Source organism: Hordeum vulgare, chromosome 3H, assembly GCF_904849725.1.
Source record: "Hordeum vulgare subsp. vulgare chromosome 3H, MorexV3_pseudomolecules_assembly, whole genome shotgun sequence".
Classification (NCBI taxonomy): Eukaryota; Viridiplantae; Streptophyta; class Magnoliopsida; order Poales; family Poaceae; genus Hordeum; species Hordeum vulgare.
In genome coordinates this window covers 222,588,671-222,605,074 of record NC_058520.1, presented here as the reverse complement: position 1 = coordinate 222,605,074, position 16,404 = coordinate 222,588,671, and positions in this window count along the sequence as shown.

The window sequence follows — 16,404 nt, the reverse complement described above, 5'->3', positions numbered from 1 at the left end:
AATTTTAACATGATAGTTGTATAAGTACTCCAAATTTTCTTGTACATTTAAAACACCATCCGTTGCCACTATACTCCAAGTTCGTCTTTCTCAGCTTATACAAAATAACTAAGATCACACATAGTTTTTGTAGGAACCATTTGTGATGAAAAATCGTGGGTTTGTTTGAGTCTTCGTCAATACACTTCGCCGACTTCGTTAGCTCTAGTGCCGGTCACCCCCAAATCCACGAATGCCCTATCCTCATTCCCGCAACCCCTTCTTGCAAATAATGACGTCGTGGAAATGCTTCATGAGGGCCCGTACAGTGACCGCGTCCTCCGCAAGAGACGCTGCCTGAGCTGAGATCACGACCACATCTGCACTGAGCGCAGTCAAATACACTAAGAGGGCGTGTGTGGCAGCCGACACGGCACATGCAGTAGGCGAAATGGATGCAGAAGCTACTGCAAAGGTGGCTGCAAACGCCAAGACCGCTCAAGATGCCGTCCATGCCTACGATGTCGCCTTGTCCCGGATCGAGGTCATGCACACCAAGATTGAGGATGCACACACCAAGATATTTGAGGACACCTTGGAATCAAACATGCAACCCATGTCCGAAAAAGCAGCGGATTCCATGAAGCTCCTGCTTCCTCATGAGATCACCGAGAAGGGGCTGGAGATGCAGGAGACTGCTGTCGTGGTAATGAACCTGACAGTAGAGGTGAGTGGTACGAAAGGAGAGGGCAGAGTCCTCAGTACGGCAAGCTTGTAAAAACGATGTATGAGTTCAGGCCCCTCTCGTGGAGGTAACAGCCCTACGTCTTAGTGCTCTGCAGCTCTTGCAGTGTGGAATGTGTTTTAGAGGGGGTGCAAACCCTTGTGCCAGATGGGAGGTGTGGTTATATAGAGTGCGCTACCCCTCGTTAAGGCCCAGGAAACCAAGGGTTCGAGTAATGAAGACAAACGTGTGCGTTACTGATAACGTACGTAATAAATGTTACTTATGGTGACCAGCCAAACGTGCGCCCTTTGGTTTCCCTGGAGTGACTTATGAACTTCAGTGGTCGACTGGCTTCATATTCTTCCGAGTGGAATTCTTCTGTCGAGTGGATAGAGCAAAACATCAAGTAGATGCTCTTCCGAGTGACTCATGGAGAATCAGTCGGAATCCTCTTTGAAATCTTTAAGTCCTTAATGATGTGTCCTTGGGTATGACCTGTAGATCAGGCTTATGACCCTACCCTAGGTACATATCCCCATCATTAGCCCCCGAATAGATCGGGGTTCGAGTGGAAAGGGGTCGATGCAGATTTTGTTGGACATGCCAAACTCCGAACGCATATCAAGGCTTGGCAGAAACGGGCGTCGATTGAAATATTTGCCATTCTGTCTTAAAATACTTCCGAGTGAATTGGAAAGTGAAAACTGGTCCGTGTGATCAACAAAATCTTTTGATGTGACGGATCGCTTTGTCAGGCCCGGATTTCACGGTATTTGAAAATTTGGTAAGCGCACGCTGAACGGTGATGGTGCAACTACTGGGGTAAATGAGAGCCTGACTCCTCGATTATCAAGCCGCCATTATCGCCACGTATCGTGCTTCCTCTGATATCGGGATATACACAGATCTGCGTGCCCATAGGTCAGTTACTCACTCGGGCAGCTATAAAACGAACCGGTGATAGGGTTGGAACAGTGCCCCTTCTCAATCTCCCTCTATTCTCCATCTCCTCTGCCTCTCGAGCTCCGCTCAGATCTGTCTCTGCCACCACCGTCGAGACGATGAAATCAAAGACGAGCAAGCTCAAGCGGGCGAAGAAGGGAGTAATTGCCAAGAAGCCGATGGGAGCTCGGACTGCGATGCCGCCGGGCTAGATCCAGGTGGATTTTCTCCTTCCATTTGTCAACGAGATTGATGTCTTGAACCTCGTCCAGGACGGATTGATAGTCGCCGTTTCCTAGAGGTTACCAGCGGGGGAGGTCGAGCCAGAGCCGCGCAAAGGCGAGAGATTTCTTCTCACCACCCATGTAGAGCGAGGTTTTTCTTTGCCTCCCCACCCATTCATCCGCGGGTTCTTGAACTTTTTTGGTGCCCAACTTCATCACCTTCCTTCGAATGCTATCGTACATCTTGATGCATTGATCACATTGTGCGAGTGTTTCTTGGGCTGTCGTCCTCACTTGGGAGTGTTCAAGCACATCTTCACTCTTCGTTCTCGGTCAGTTAAGAAATCCAGACACAAGGATAGTAGAACCAACGACATCCAACTGTGTGGCAGTTTGGGGATCCAGAAAAGGAGTAAGAGTGCGTATCCGTAAATGACTCTCCCTGAATCTGTCCGAGTTTGGCAATCGACCTGCTTCTATTGCAAAGATATCGCAGTCCCAAACTTGTCGACTTGTCTTCTCCCCTTCACTCTAGAGCGACCTGTTGCTCCCAAAACACTGACTATGTTAGAAGAGGAGAAGACCCAAGTAGGAATTCTTGTGAATGCGTTAGTAGATCTGATACGTGGTGGGGTGACCGGAATGGACCTGCTTGAGACATTTCTCAGTCGGCGCATAAAATCTCTCCAAGCAAGAGATCACGCCATGTGGCATTATTCAGGATCTGAGGATTCCACTCGGTCGCACCCAGAGGAGGTTTCTGAAGAAACCTTGGCTCAGTGGCTCAGAGGCATCACTGGAGCCTGCGACAATCCATTAGGATCCAAGCGGGTCTTGCCCTTCTCCACTAAGAACAAGCCACGAAACATGGTGAGTTATTTCCTTGCTGGTTACTTTCATATCATTGTCGAGCGATTGAATCTTGATCCGACTAACTTTGCTGCTTTTACATCTTGTAGGAGTGGACGGACATGCATTTAACCGTGCCAAACAGGGACCAACTCAACGTCGGTGGGGAAAGCAAAGGTGGCAGTGCCGACAGTGACTATGCTGAGGACAGCGAGGGGAGTGAAGACGACTCGGAGGAGAGTGAGGAAGAGATCAAGTCTCCACCACGCACCGAGTCTCGATCCAAACATCACCATCATATGGTGGCTACCCCAAGAAAGACCTTGGTGTCAAGCACTAGGAATGTGAAGCGTGACCGAGCTGCCACAACTGAGTCGGCAGGCCAAACAACCCTAACCTGACGCTCCCAAGCCTCGGAAGGCTCTGTCCCGAATGAGGATTCCTGTGCTAGTCTCTTCAGCGTTTGTGTTTACCTATTTCTTTCTTTTTTTCTTGTGAAATTTCATTCCTTTGATGTGCGAGTGGAATTTTCTTGCCAGAGATGCTACCTCGGTGACGTCGCCTCCTGGAGATGAAGATCCCATGGACTTGGATGCTGCAGACGTGGTCACCTCCCAACGAGGTATAATAAATCTTCATTCTGTTATGCTTTCTGGAAAAAATTGGTCGGTTGGACCGACTCATGTTACTGACTGACAGCTACCAACGTCATCTATCTGAAAGATGATGAAGAACCACGCCGATCGACTACTAAATTGCCTTTGGAGCTTAGAGACCCTCCTTGACTGATCACCGAGCCTTGGATCCCACCGTCGAGTGCCCCTCGAGCGACTTCGACTGTTGTGACTCTTGTGTCTGTTGAACAACCTCCAGCAACTCTTGCGACCTCATCAATTGTGGCGACTCCTCCAATGTCCGCGTTCACTCTACAACATGTTCCAGAAGACCAAACTGGAGCAGGGAAGGAGGCCATGATCCAGGCAGAGCAGATGATGATGTGCACAAAGGAGGCTTATGTAGCCAGTAGGTTGCCGTACAACGCCAGCTCGACACTTCATGCTAATGTCCGAGTAATAGGAATTGTAAGTTCATTTCCAGTTGTATTTAGTCCATCTTGACTTTACACCCACTAGGTGTTTTCATTCAGTGTATACATGCTTGTTTTTTATCCAGTGGGGACACAGTGAGTGCACCCACTAGGTGTAGTCCCAGAGACCACTGCCAAATGATAAATACATTGGCAGGGGTCTTTGATTGGTTTTTGATAATCGTAACACTCGACATGGTAGACCTACGTGAGTGATGATAAGTACAGTGGGGGCACTCCGATTGAACCCACTAGGTGTAGTCCCAGAGAAAGCCGTCGAGCGCTTGCATCGTCGGTGGTCTGATAGAAACTATTCCAGATATCTATGTTGTCTCCTTTTTTTCTCGGATAGGCCAGACCTCATCGAGTGGTGTCATATCCAGTGGGGGCATGCTAAGTGCACCCACTGGGTGTAGTCCCCGAGACTACTGCCGATCGTATACGATGGGTAGTAGTCTTAATAACTTGGAATCGATGTCCCTTTTTGTACTTGAGTACTTTTATCACTTGGTTTGTCGAGTGGATGGAAATGTCCGAACCAGTGAGATTTATCGTGCTGGTTTCATGGACATAATTTCCATCAACCATGATATGTCATTTTGAAGGGTGTGAGGTGGAGTGGCGGACCGCTATCTAGTGGACCGAACTGTTAGGCTTCACTCGGGAGTGGTGAAATACTAGTGTCGACTGAATTACTTGTTTGATGATTTCAGAAATCTTTTGAGCTTGGAACGAAGTACATAAAATTAGAAAAGGAGAAGAACCAACTCCAGTTGGACTTGGAGGTGAACACGAATGATCTGAATCACCTGAAGCAGGCTCTTGAAGGCAAGGACAAAGCACCCGCTGAAGCTCAGGAGAAAACCGAGGCCACATAAAAGAAGCTCGCAACGGTTGGAAAATTGGAGGAGGAGAATACCAAGCTAAAGCAAGAACGGGCCGACCGGAACAAGAAGCTAGAACAGATGACCCAAAGAAGGAATGGCTTGGAGAGGTATTTGGCCAACTTCGCAAAGAAGATGTTCGGCATGCTCACACTTAATTTCCTTCCATCGAGTGGATTTCCTCCAATTTTGCTGAATGAAAATGTGACCTACTCTTTGTTTTCCCTTTGTTCAGACTATTACCAGGACTTTGACAAGGAGACCGAAGAGCTCGAGCCGGAACTTGACCTTGTCAAGTCACCCGTTGGAGATGTGGTGCCCATGAACATGTTCTGCATCGATGCTCGCCTCTGGAAAGTTCAAGAATATGTTTCCCGACTGAAAAAACCCTAGAGAGGATCGAGAAGGAGTTGTGGCCATAGGACACTGTCCAAACTGATCTTGAATCAATGATGAGCCGCCTTAACAAGATCCCGGATGGAGTGTAGGCTTGGAAGAAATCTGTTGTGCGTTGTGGAGCCGATGTGGCTCTTTCACTCGCTCGGGTTCACATTAAGGAAGCTAAAGAAGAAAAGCTGAAGGCGCTCCAGGTGTCCAACACGAAGAAGCTTCAGTTTAAGAACTTCATGGAGACCTCCATCGACACGGCTACCCGTATTGCTGTTGGGATTGACTTGGACACCTTCGTTGAGCCAGAGAGTCCTAGCATGCCTTAAAAACTTTGACGTGATTAAACTTTGCCGAGATATGCCGAGAGATGGTGTAATCGATTAAAACTTGATTCGGGCCTTAAGTTCGAGTACTTTCGTTCGTGAAGACAACTTTAATCTGAGTTAGAGATTTGGAGTTTTATCTGCATTTGGCTTTCCAATCTTTTGCTTCATTGATTTATTTGGTTTCTGAATGAACCTGACGTTCATAGCTCGGGTAAAATTTACTTAGGTGAAGACTGGTTCGCGGCTAAGTCTCCGAGTGAAAGGATTGTCCTGCACTCGGAGTGTTTTTTGAAACTTAGGCGAAATCTTGTTCGCAGCTAAGCCCCCGAGTAAGAGGATTGCTCACCAGTCGAAGTATGTTTTTTAGCTTAGGCGACTAACTCATAGCTAAGCCTCCGAGTGTGAGGATTTCTCACCACTCGGAGTATGATTTGACACTTAGGTGAATGATTCGCAGTTAAGCCCCCCCGAGTGAGAGAATTACTCACCACTCGGAGTAGGTTATGACACTTAGGCGAATGATTCGCAGCTAGCCCCCGAGTGAGAGGATTGCTATCCACTCGGAGTAGGTTTTGACGCTTAGGTGAATGATTTGCAGCTAATCCTTCGAGGGAGAGGATTGCTCATCAATCGGAGTAGGTTTTAATTTAGGCGATTGATTCACAGCTAAGTGTCCGAGAGAGAGAGGTTGCCCATTACCAAAATAGGTCTTGACACTTAGGCGAAGGATTCGTAGCTAAGCCTCCGAGTGACACGATTGCTCACCACTCAGAGTAGGTTTTGACATTTGGCAAATGATTCGCAACTAAGCCCCCCGAGTGAGAGGATTTCTCACCACTCGGAGTATGTTTGGACACTTTGGCAAATGATTCCCAGCTAAGCCCCCGAGTGAGAGGATTGCTCACCACTCAGAGTATGTTTTGACACTTATGAGAATGATTCGCAGCTAAGTCCCCAAGTGAGAGGATTGCTCACCACTCAGAGTATGTTTTGATTCTTAGGCGAATGATTCACAGCTAAGCCCCTGATTGAGAGGATTGCTCATCACTCGGAGTATGTTTTGACACTTAGGCGAATGATTCGCAGCTAATCCATCGAGTGAGAGGATTTCTCACCACTCGGAGTACGTTTGGACACTTAGGCGAATGATTCACAGCTAAACCCTCGAGTGAGAGGATTGCTCACCACTCGGAGTATGTTTTGAGACTTAGGCGAATGATTCGCAGCTAAGCCCCCCGAGTGTGAGGATTGCTCACCACTCGGAGTATGTTTTGACACATAGGCGAATGATTCGCAGCTAGCCCCCCGAGTGAGAGGATTGCTCACCACTCGGAGTATTTTTGAATTTGTAATTGCACAATCGGAATCATAGTATGTTCTTATCAAAACTATGTCGTCTTGTCGCGCGTGTTCTGCTTCAGCCTTAGAGTAAAGTTCCACTCGGGGAGAATTGTGAAGGAGGTCAATCGGTAAGACAACTTCGGCCCCATAAACCAAGAAGAAAGGAGTGCGTCTACTCGGTCGATTGGGTGTCATCCGCAAGCCCCAAAAACTGACGGTAGTTCAGTAACCCAAGCTCTGGCTGCATGTTCTGAATCTCGCATGAGTCGAGGCTTCAACCCTTGAAGGATGAGTCCATTCGCTCGCTCAGCTTGACCATTAGATTGGGGGTGCATGATAGACGCTTAATCAACCCGAGTTCCTTGGGCGGAGAAAAAGTATTTGAATTCTTCCGAGTCGAAGTTAGATCCTTTGTCCATGATAATAGTGTGGGCACTCCATATTGGAATGTTATTTCCTTTATGAACTTGATGGCAGTGCGAGAATCGAGCTTTTTCACGGGCTTGGCTTCAATCCACTTGGTGAATTTGTCGACTGCCCCAAGAAAATGAGTGAACCCACTCTGGACTGTTCGAAGAGGATTGACCATATCCAAACCCCATACGGCAAACGGCCAGACGAGTAGAATAGTCTTCATACAAGACGCAGGTTTATGTCACAACTTTGAGTAAAACTAGCAATCTTCACAGCGATCCACAATTTCCTTGGCCATCTCATTAGCACGTGGCCAGAAAAAGCCAGCTCAGTATGCTTTGGTAACAATTGTCCGAGAGGACGCATGTTGACCACAAGTCCCCGATTGGATTTCATGTAGAATAAAATGTCCTTTAGGAGAGATGCACCATGGAGCTACACTAGTCACACTTGCTTTGAAAAGATGTCCATTGATTACAGTAAACACTTTGGATCTGTGGAAAATCTGCCGAGCTTCAACCTCATCTTTCGGGAGTTCTTGCCTCAATATATATGCAATGTATGGAGTTATCCAATCGGGTGTAATGACTAGAATCTTCATGACCAGATCAATGACTGCTGTGTTGGAAATATGCCCTAGAGGCAATAATAAATTAGTTATTATTATATTTCTTAGTTCATGATAATCGTTTATTATCCATGCTATAATTGTATTGATTGGAAACACAATACTTGTGTGGATACATAGACAAAACACTGTCCCTAGTAAGCCTCTAGTTGACTAGCTCGTTAATCAAAGATGGTCAAGGTTTCCTGGCCATAGGCAAGTGTTGTCACTTGATAACGGGATCACATCATTAGGAGAATCATGTGATGGACTAGACCCAAACTAATAGACGTAGCATGTTGATCGTGTCATTTTGTTGCTACTGTTTTCTGCGTGTCAAGTATTTATTCCTATGACCATGAGATCATATAACTCACTGACACCGGAGGAATGCTTTGTGTGTATCAAACGTCGCAACGTAACTGGGTGACTATAAAGATGCTCTACAGGTATCTCCGAAGGTGTTAGTTGAGTTAGTATGGATCAAGACTGGGATTTGTCACTCCGTGTGAACGGAGAGGTATCTCGGGGCCCACTCGGTAATACAACATCACACACAAGCCTTGCAAGCAATGTAACTTAGTGTAAGTTGCGGGATCTTGTATTACGGAACGAGTAGAGAGACTTGCCAGTAAACGAGATTGAAATAGGTATATGGATACTGACGATCGAATCTCGGGCAAGTAACATACCGAAGGACAAAGGGAATGACATACGGGATTATATGAATCCTTGGCACTGAGGTTCAAACGATAAGATCTTCGTATAATATGTAGGATCCAATATGGGCATCCAGGTCCCGCTATTGGATATTGACCGAGGAGTCTCTCGGGTCATGTCTACATAGTTCTCGAACCCGCAGGGTCTGCACACTTAAGGTTCGACGTTGTTTTATGCGTATTTGAGTTATATGGTTGGTTACCGAATGTTGTTCGGAGTCCCGGATGAGATCACGGACGTCACGAGGGTTTCCGGAATGGTCCGGAAACGAAGATTGATATATAGGATGACCTCATTTGGTTACCGGAAGGTTTTCGTGCATTACCGGAAAAGTTTCGGGCTCATCGGTAGTGTACCGGGAGTGCCGGGAGGGGTGCCGGGGACCATCGGGAGGGGTGTCACGCCCCAAGGGGTCTCATGGGCTATGGGAAGAGATAAACCAGCCCCTAGTGGGCTGGAATAAGTTCCCACTAAGGCCCATAAGGTTTGAGAAGGAAAAAACACAAGGTGGAAAGAGTTTCCAAGTGGGAAGGTGGAATCCTACTCCAAGTAGGATTGGAGTAGGACTCCTCCACCTCCAATTTCGGCCAAACCTTTGGGTTTTGAGGCTGCCTCCTCCCCTCCCTCCCACCTATATATACGGAGGTTTTAGGGCTGATTTGAGACGACTTTTCTCACGGCTGCCCGACCACATACCTCCATAGTTTTTCCTCTAGATCGCGTTTCTGCGGAGCTCGGGCGGAGCCCTGCTGAGACAAGATCATCACCAACCTCCGGAGCGCCGTCACGCTGCCGGAGAACTCTTCTACCTCTCCGTCTCTCTTGCTGGATCAAGAAGGCCGAGATCATCGTCGAGCTGTACGTGTGCTGAACGCGGAGGTGCCGTCCGTTCGGTACTAGATCGTGGGACTGATCGCGGGATTGTTCGCGGGGCGGATCGAGGGACGTGAGGACGTTCCACTACATCAACCGCGTTCTCTAACGCTTCTGCTGTATGATCTACAAGGGTACGTAGATCACTCATCCCCTCTCGTAGATGGACATCACCATGATAGGTCTTCGTGCGCGTAGGAAAATTTTTGTTTCCCATGCGACGTTCCCCAACAGTGGCATCATGAGCTAGGTTCATGCGTAGATGTCTTCTCGAGTAGAACACAAAAGTTTTTGTGGGCGGTGATGTGCGTTTTGCTGCCCTCCTTAGTCTTTTCTTGATTCCGCGGTATTGTTGGATTGAAGCGGCTTGGACCGACATTACTCGTACGCTTACGAGAGACTGGTTTCATCGCTACGAGTAACCCCGTTGCTCAAAGATGACTGGCAAGTGTCGGTTTCTCCAACTTTAGTTGAATCGGATTTGACCGAGGAGGTCCTTGGATGAGGTTAAATAGCAACTCATATATCTCCGTTGTGGTGTTTGCGTAAGTAAGATGCGATCCTACTAGATACCGATGGTCACCACGTAAAACATGCAACAACAAAATTAGAGGACGTCTAACTTGTTTTTGCAGGGTATGCTTGTGATGTGATATGGCCAACGATGTGGTGTGATACATTGGATGTATGAGATGATCATATTGTAATAGATAATATCGACTTGCACGTCGATGGTACGGCAACCGGCAGGAGCCATAGGGTTGTCTTTATAACTAACGTTTGTGCTTGCAGATGCGTTTACTATTTTGCTAGGACGTAGCTTTAGTAGTAATAGCATGAGTAGCACGACAACCCCGATGGCGACACGTTGATGGAGATCATGATGATGGAGATCATGGTGTGACGCCGGTGACAAGAAGATCGTGCCGGTGCTTTGGTGATGGAGATCAAGAAGCACGTGATGATGGCCATATCATGTCACTTATAAATTGCATGTGATGTTAATCCTTTTATGCACCTTATTTTGCTTAGAACGACGGTAGCATTATGAGGTGATCTCTCACTAAAATTTCAAGACGAAGTTGTGTTCTCCCCGACTGTGCACCGTTGCGACAGTTCTTCGTTTCGAGACACCACGTGATGATCGGGTGTGATAGACTCAACGTTCACATACAACGGGTGCAAAACAGTTGCACACGCAGAACACTCGGGTTAAGCTTGACGAGCCTAGCATGTGCAGACATGGCCTCGGAACACATGAGACCGAAAGGTCGAGCATGAATCGTATAGTTGATATGATTAGCATAGGGATGCTTACCACTGAAACTATTCTCGACTCACGTGATGATCGGACTTGAGATAGTGGATTTGGATCATGTACCACTCAAATGACTAGAGAGATGTACTTTTTGAGTGGGAGTTCTTAAGTAATATGATTAATTGAACTAATTGTCATGAACATAGTCTAATGGTCTTTGCGAATTACGATGTAGCTTGCGCTATAGCTCTACTGTTTTTTTATGTTCCTAGAGAAAATTTAGTTGAAAATTGATAGTAGCAAACTTTGCAGACTGAGTCTGTAAAACCGAGGATTGTCCTCGTTGCTGCGCAGAAGGCTTATGTCCTTAATGCACCACTCGGTGTGCTGCACCTCGAGCGTCGTCTGTGGATGCTGTGAACATCCGACATACACGTTTCTGATGACTACACGATAGTTCAGTGCAAAGTACTTAATGGCTTAGAAGCAAGGCACCGAAAACGTTTTAAACGTCACGGAACATAAGTGATGTTCTAAAGAGATGAAATTGTGATTTCATGCTTGTGCCCTTGTTAAGAGGTACGAGACCTCCAACAAAATTCTTTGAGCACAAAGTAAAGGAGAAAAGCTCAATCGTTGAGCGTGTGCTCAGATTGTCTGAGTACGACAATCACTTGAATCAAGTGGGAGCTAATCTTCCAGATGAGATAGTGATGGTTCTCCAAAAGTCACTGCCACCAAGCTTTGAGAGCTTCGTGATGAACTATAACATATCAAGGATAGATACAATGATCTTTGAGAGATTCGCGACGTTTGACACTGCGAAAGTAGAAATCAAGAAGGAGCATCAATAGTTGATGGTTTGAAAAACCACTAAGTTTCAAGAAAGGCGAGGGCTAGAAGGGATACTTCGTGAAACGGCAAAACAGTTGCTGCACTAATGAAGAGACCCAAGATTAAACCCAAACCCGAGACCAAGTGCTTCTGTAATAAGGGGAACAGTCACTGAGGCGGAGCAACTCTAGATACTTGGTAGATAAGAAGGCTGGCAAAAGTCGAGAGAAGTATATTTGATATACATAATGTTGATGTGTACTTTACTAGTACTCCTAGTAGCACGAGGGTATTGGATACTGGTTCGGTTGCTAAGTGATTAGTAACGCGAAATGAAAGCTACGGCATAAACGGAGACTAGCTAAAGGCGAGGTGACGATACGTGTTGGAAGTGTTTCCAAGGTTGATATGATCAAACGTCGCACGCTCCCTCTACCATCGGGATTGGTGTTGAAACTAAATAATTGTTATTTGGTGCTTGCGTTAAGCATGAACATGATTGGATCGTGTTTATTGCAATACGATTATTCATTCAAAGAGAATAATGGTTACTCTATTTGCTTGAATAATCACCTTCAATGGTTTATTGAATCTCGATTGTAGTGTTACACATTGGTGCCGAAAGATACGAGTTAATGATGATAGTACCACTTACTTGTGGCACTGCCGCTTGAGTCATGTTAGTATAAATTGCATGAAGAGGGTCCATGCTGATGGATCTTTACTCACCTGATTTCGAATCACTAGTGACATGCAAATCATACCACATGAGCAAAGCCTTGTTTTCATTGAGATGAAACAAGATAGTAACTTGTTGGAAGTGATACATTTTGATGTATGCAGTCCAATGAGTGCTGAGGCACGCATTGGATATCATTATGTTCTTACTTCACTGACGACTTGAGTAGATACAGGAGTATTTACTTAATGAATCACAAGTCTGAAATGTTGAAAAGTTTAATTCCGTTTCAGAGTGAAGTTCGTCGTAACAAGAGGATAAACTGTCTACGATATGATCATGGAAATGAATATCTGAGTTACGAGTTTTGGTACACAGTTAAGACAATGTGGAAATTGTTTCGCAGTTCATGCCACCTGGAACATCATAGTGTGATGATGTGTCTGAACGTCATAGCCACACACTATTTGGTATGGTGCATACTATGATGTCTCTTATCGAATTACCACTATCGTTTATGGGTTATGCATTAGAGACAACCGCACTCACTTTAAATAGGGCACCGCGTATTTCCATTGAGATGACACAGTATAGACTGAGGTTTAGAGAAATCTAAACTGTCGTTTCTTGAAAGTTTGGGGTTTCGACACTTATGTGAAAAAGTTTCAGTCTGATAAGCTCGAACCCAAAGCGGATAAATGCATCTTCATAGGATATCCAAAACAGTTGGGTACATCTCCTATCTCAGATCCGAAAGCAAAGTGTTTGTTTCTAGAAACGGATCCTTTCTCGAGGAAAGGTTTCTCTCGAAAGAATTGAGTGGGAGGGTAGTAGAACTTGATGAGGTTATTGAACCATCACTTCAACCAGTGTGTAGCAGGGCGCAGGAAGTTGTTCATGTGGCGCCTACACCAAATTGAAGTGGAAGTTGATGATGATGATCATTAAGCTTCAAATCAAGTTACTACAGACCTCGTAGGTCGACAAGGTCGCGTACTGCTGCAGAGTAGTACGGTAACCCTGTCTTGGAGGTCATGTTGTTGAGCAACAGTGAACCTACGAGTTATGGAGAAAGCGATGGTGGGCCCAGATTCCGACAAATGGCTGGAAGCCATGAAATCCGAAGAGAGGATCCATGTGTGAATACAAAGTGTAGACTTTGGTGGAACTACTTGATGGTCATAGGACTATTGAGTAAAGATGGATCTTTAAAAGAAGACAGACGATGATGGTGATAAGTCACTATTAAGAAAAGCTCGACTTGTCGCAAAGATGTTTTCGACAAGATCAAACAGTTGACTATGATGAGTCTTTCTCACTCGTAGCGATGCTAAAGGTCTGTTAGAATTATGTTAGTAGTTGCTGCATTATTTATGAAATATTGCACGTAGGATGTCAAAACATTGTTTCCTCGACGGTTTCCTTGAGCAAACATTGTATGTGATACAACCAGAAGGTTTTGTCGATCCTAAAGATACTAGCAAGTATGCAAGCTCCAGTGATCCTTCAATGGACTGGTGCAAGCATCTCGGAGTTGGAATAAGCACTTTGATGAGATGATCAAAGATTTTGGGTGTGTACAAGGTTTATGAGAAACTTGTATTTCCAAAGAAGTGAGTGGGAGCACTATAGAATTTCTGATAGGTATATGTGGTTGACATATTGTGGATCAGAAGTAATGTAGAATTTCTGTAAAGCATACAAGGTTGTTTGAAAGAAGTTTTCAAAGGAGTACCTGGATTATGCTACTTGAAGGTTGAGCATCAAAGATCTATGGAGATAGATCGATAGCGCTTAATAGAAGTTTCAACAAGATGCATGCCTTGACAAGTTTTTGAAAGAGTTCAAAATAGACCAGCAAAGAAGGAGTTCTTGGTTGCGTTGTGAGGTGTGAATTTGAGTAAGACTCAAAACCCGACCACGGCAGAATAAAGAGAATAGATGAAGGTCGTCTTCTATGCCTTAGCCGTAGAATCTAAAGTATGCCATGCTGTGTACCGCACCTGAAGTGTGCCTTGACTCAAAGTATGTTGAGAGGTACAGAGAGTGATCCATGTTTGAATCACTAGCAGCGGTCAAAATTTATCCTTAGTAACAAATGGACTAAGGAATTTTTCTCGATTATGGAGGTGGTTAAAGAGTTCGTCGTAAAGGGTAACGTCGATGCAAGCTTTGACACTAATCTGAATAACTATGAGTAGTGAAACGGATTCATATAGTAGAGTGGATATTTGGAGCATTTCCGAATAGCACGTAGTAGCAGCATCTATAAGATGACATAAAGATTTGTAAAGAACGCACGGATCTGAAAGTTTCAGAACCGTTGACTAAAACCTCTCTCACAAGCAAGACATGATCAGACCCCATAACTATATGGGTGTTGGATTCGTTGGAATCACATGGTGATGTGAACTAGATTATTGACTCTAGTGCAAGTGGGAGACTGTTGGAAATATGCCCTAGAGGCAATAATAAATTAGTTATTATTATATTTCTTAGTTCATGATAATCGTTTATTATCCATGCTATAATTGTATTGATTGGAAACACAATACTTGTGTGGATACATAGACAAAACACTGTCCCTAGTAAGCCTCTAGTTGACTAGCTCGTTAATCAAAGATGGTCAAGGTTTCCTGGCCATAGGCAAGTGTTGTCACTTGATAACGGGATCACATCATTAGGAGAATCATGTGATGGACTAGACCCAAACTAATAGACGTAGCATGTTGATCGTGTCATTTTGTTGCTACTGTTTTCTGCGTGTCAAGTATTTATTCCTATGACCATGAGATCATATAACTCACTGACACCGGAGGAATGCTTTGTGTGTATCAAACGTCGCAACGTAACTGGGTGACTATAAAGATGCTCTACAGGTATCTCCGAAGGTGTTAGTTGAGTTAGTATGGATCAAGACTGGGATTTGTCACTCCGTGTGAACGGAGAGGTATCTCGGGGCCCACTCGGTAATACAACATCACACACAAGCCTTGCAAGCAATGTAACTTAGTGTAAGTTGCGGGATCTTGTATTACGGAACGAGTAGAGAGACTTGCCAGTAAACGAGATTGAAATAGGTATACGGATACTGACGATCGAATCTCGGGCAAGTAACATACCGAAGGACAAAGGGAATGACATACGGGATTATATGAATCCTTGGCACTGAGGTTCAAACGATAAGATCTTCGTAGAATATGTAGGATCCAATATGGGCATCCAGGTCCCGCTATTGGATATTGACCGAGGAGTCTCTCGGGTCATGTCTACATAGTTCTCGAACCCGCAGGGTCTTCACACTTAAGGTTCGACGTTGTTTTATGCGTATTTGAGTTATATGGTTGGTTACCGAATGTTGTTCGGTGTCCCGGATGAGATCACGGACGTCACGAGGGTTTCCGGAATGGTCCGGAAACGAAGATTGATATATAGGATGACCTCATTTGGTTACCGGAAGGTTTTCGTGCATTACCGGAAAAGTTTCGGGCTCATCGGTAGTGTACCGGGAGTGCCGGGAGGGGTGCCGGGGACCATCGGGAGGGGTGTCACGCCCCAAGGGGTCTCATGGGCTATGGGAAGAGATAAACCAGCCCCTAGTGGGCTGGAATAAGTTCCCACTAAGGCCCATAAGGTTTGAGAAGGAAAAAACACAAGGTGGAAAGAGTTTCCAAGTGGGAAGGTGGAATCCTACTCCAAGTAGGATTGGAGTAGGACTCCTCCACCTCCAATTTCGGCCAAACCTTTGGGTTTTGAGGCTGCCTCCTCCCCTCCCTCCCACCTATATATACGGAGGTTTTAGGGCTGATTTGAGACGACTTTTCTCACGGCTGCCCGACCACATACCTCCATAGTTTTTCCTCTAGATCGCGTTTCTGCGGAGCTCGGGCGGAGCCCTGCTGAGACAAGATCATCACCAACCTCCGGAGCGCCGTCACGCTTCCGGAGAACTCTTCTACCTCTCCGTCTCTCTTGCTGGATCAAGAAGGCCGAGATCATCGTCGAGCTGTACGTGTGCTGAACGCGGAGGTGCCGTCCGTTCGGTACTAGATCGTGGGACTGATCGCGGGATTGTTCGCGGGGCGGATCGAGGGACGTGAGGACGTTCCACTACATCAACCGCGTTCTCTAACGCTTCTGCTGTATGATCTACAAGGATACGTAGATCACTCATCCCCTCTCGTAGATGGACATCACCATGATAGGTCTTCGTGCGCGTAGGAAAATTTTTGTTTCCCATGCGACGTTCCCCAACATGCTGGAACATCAA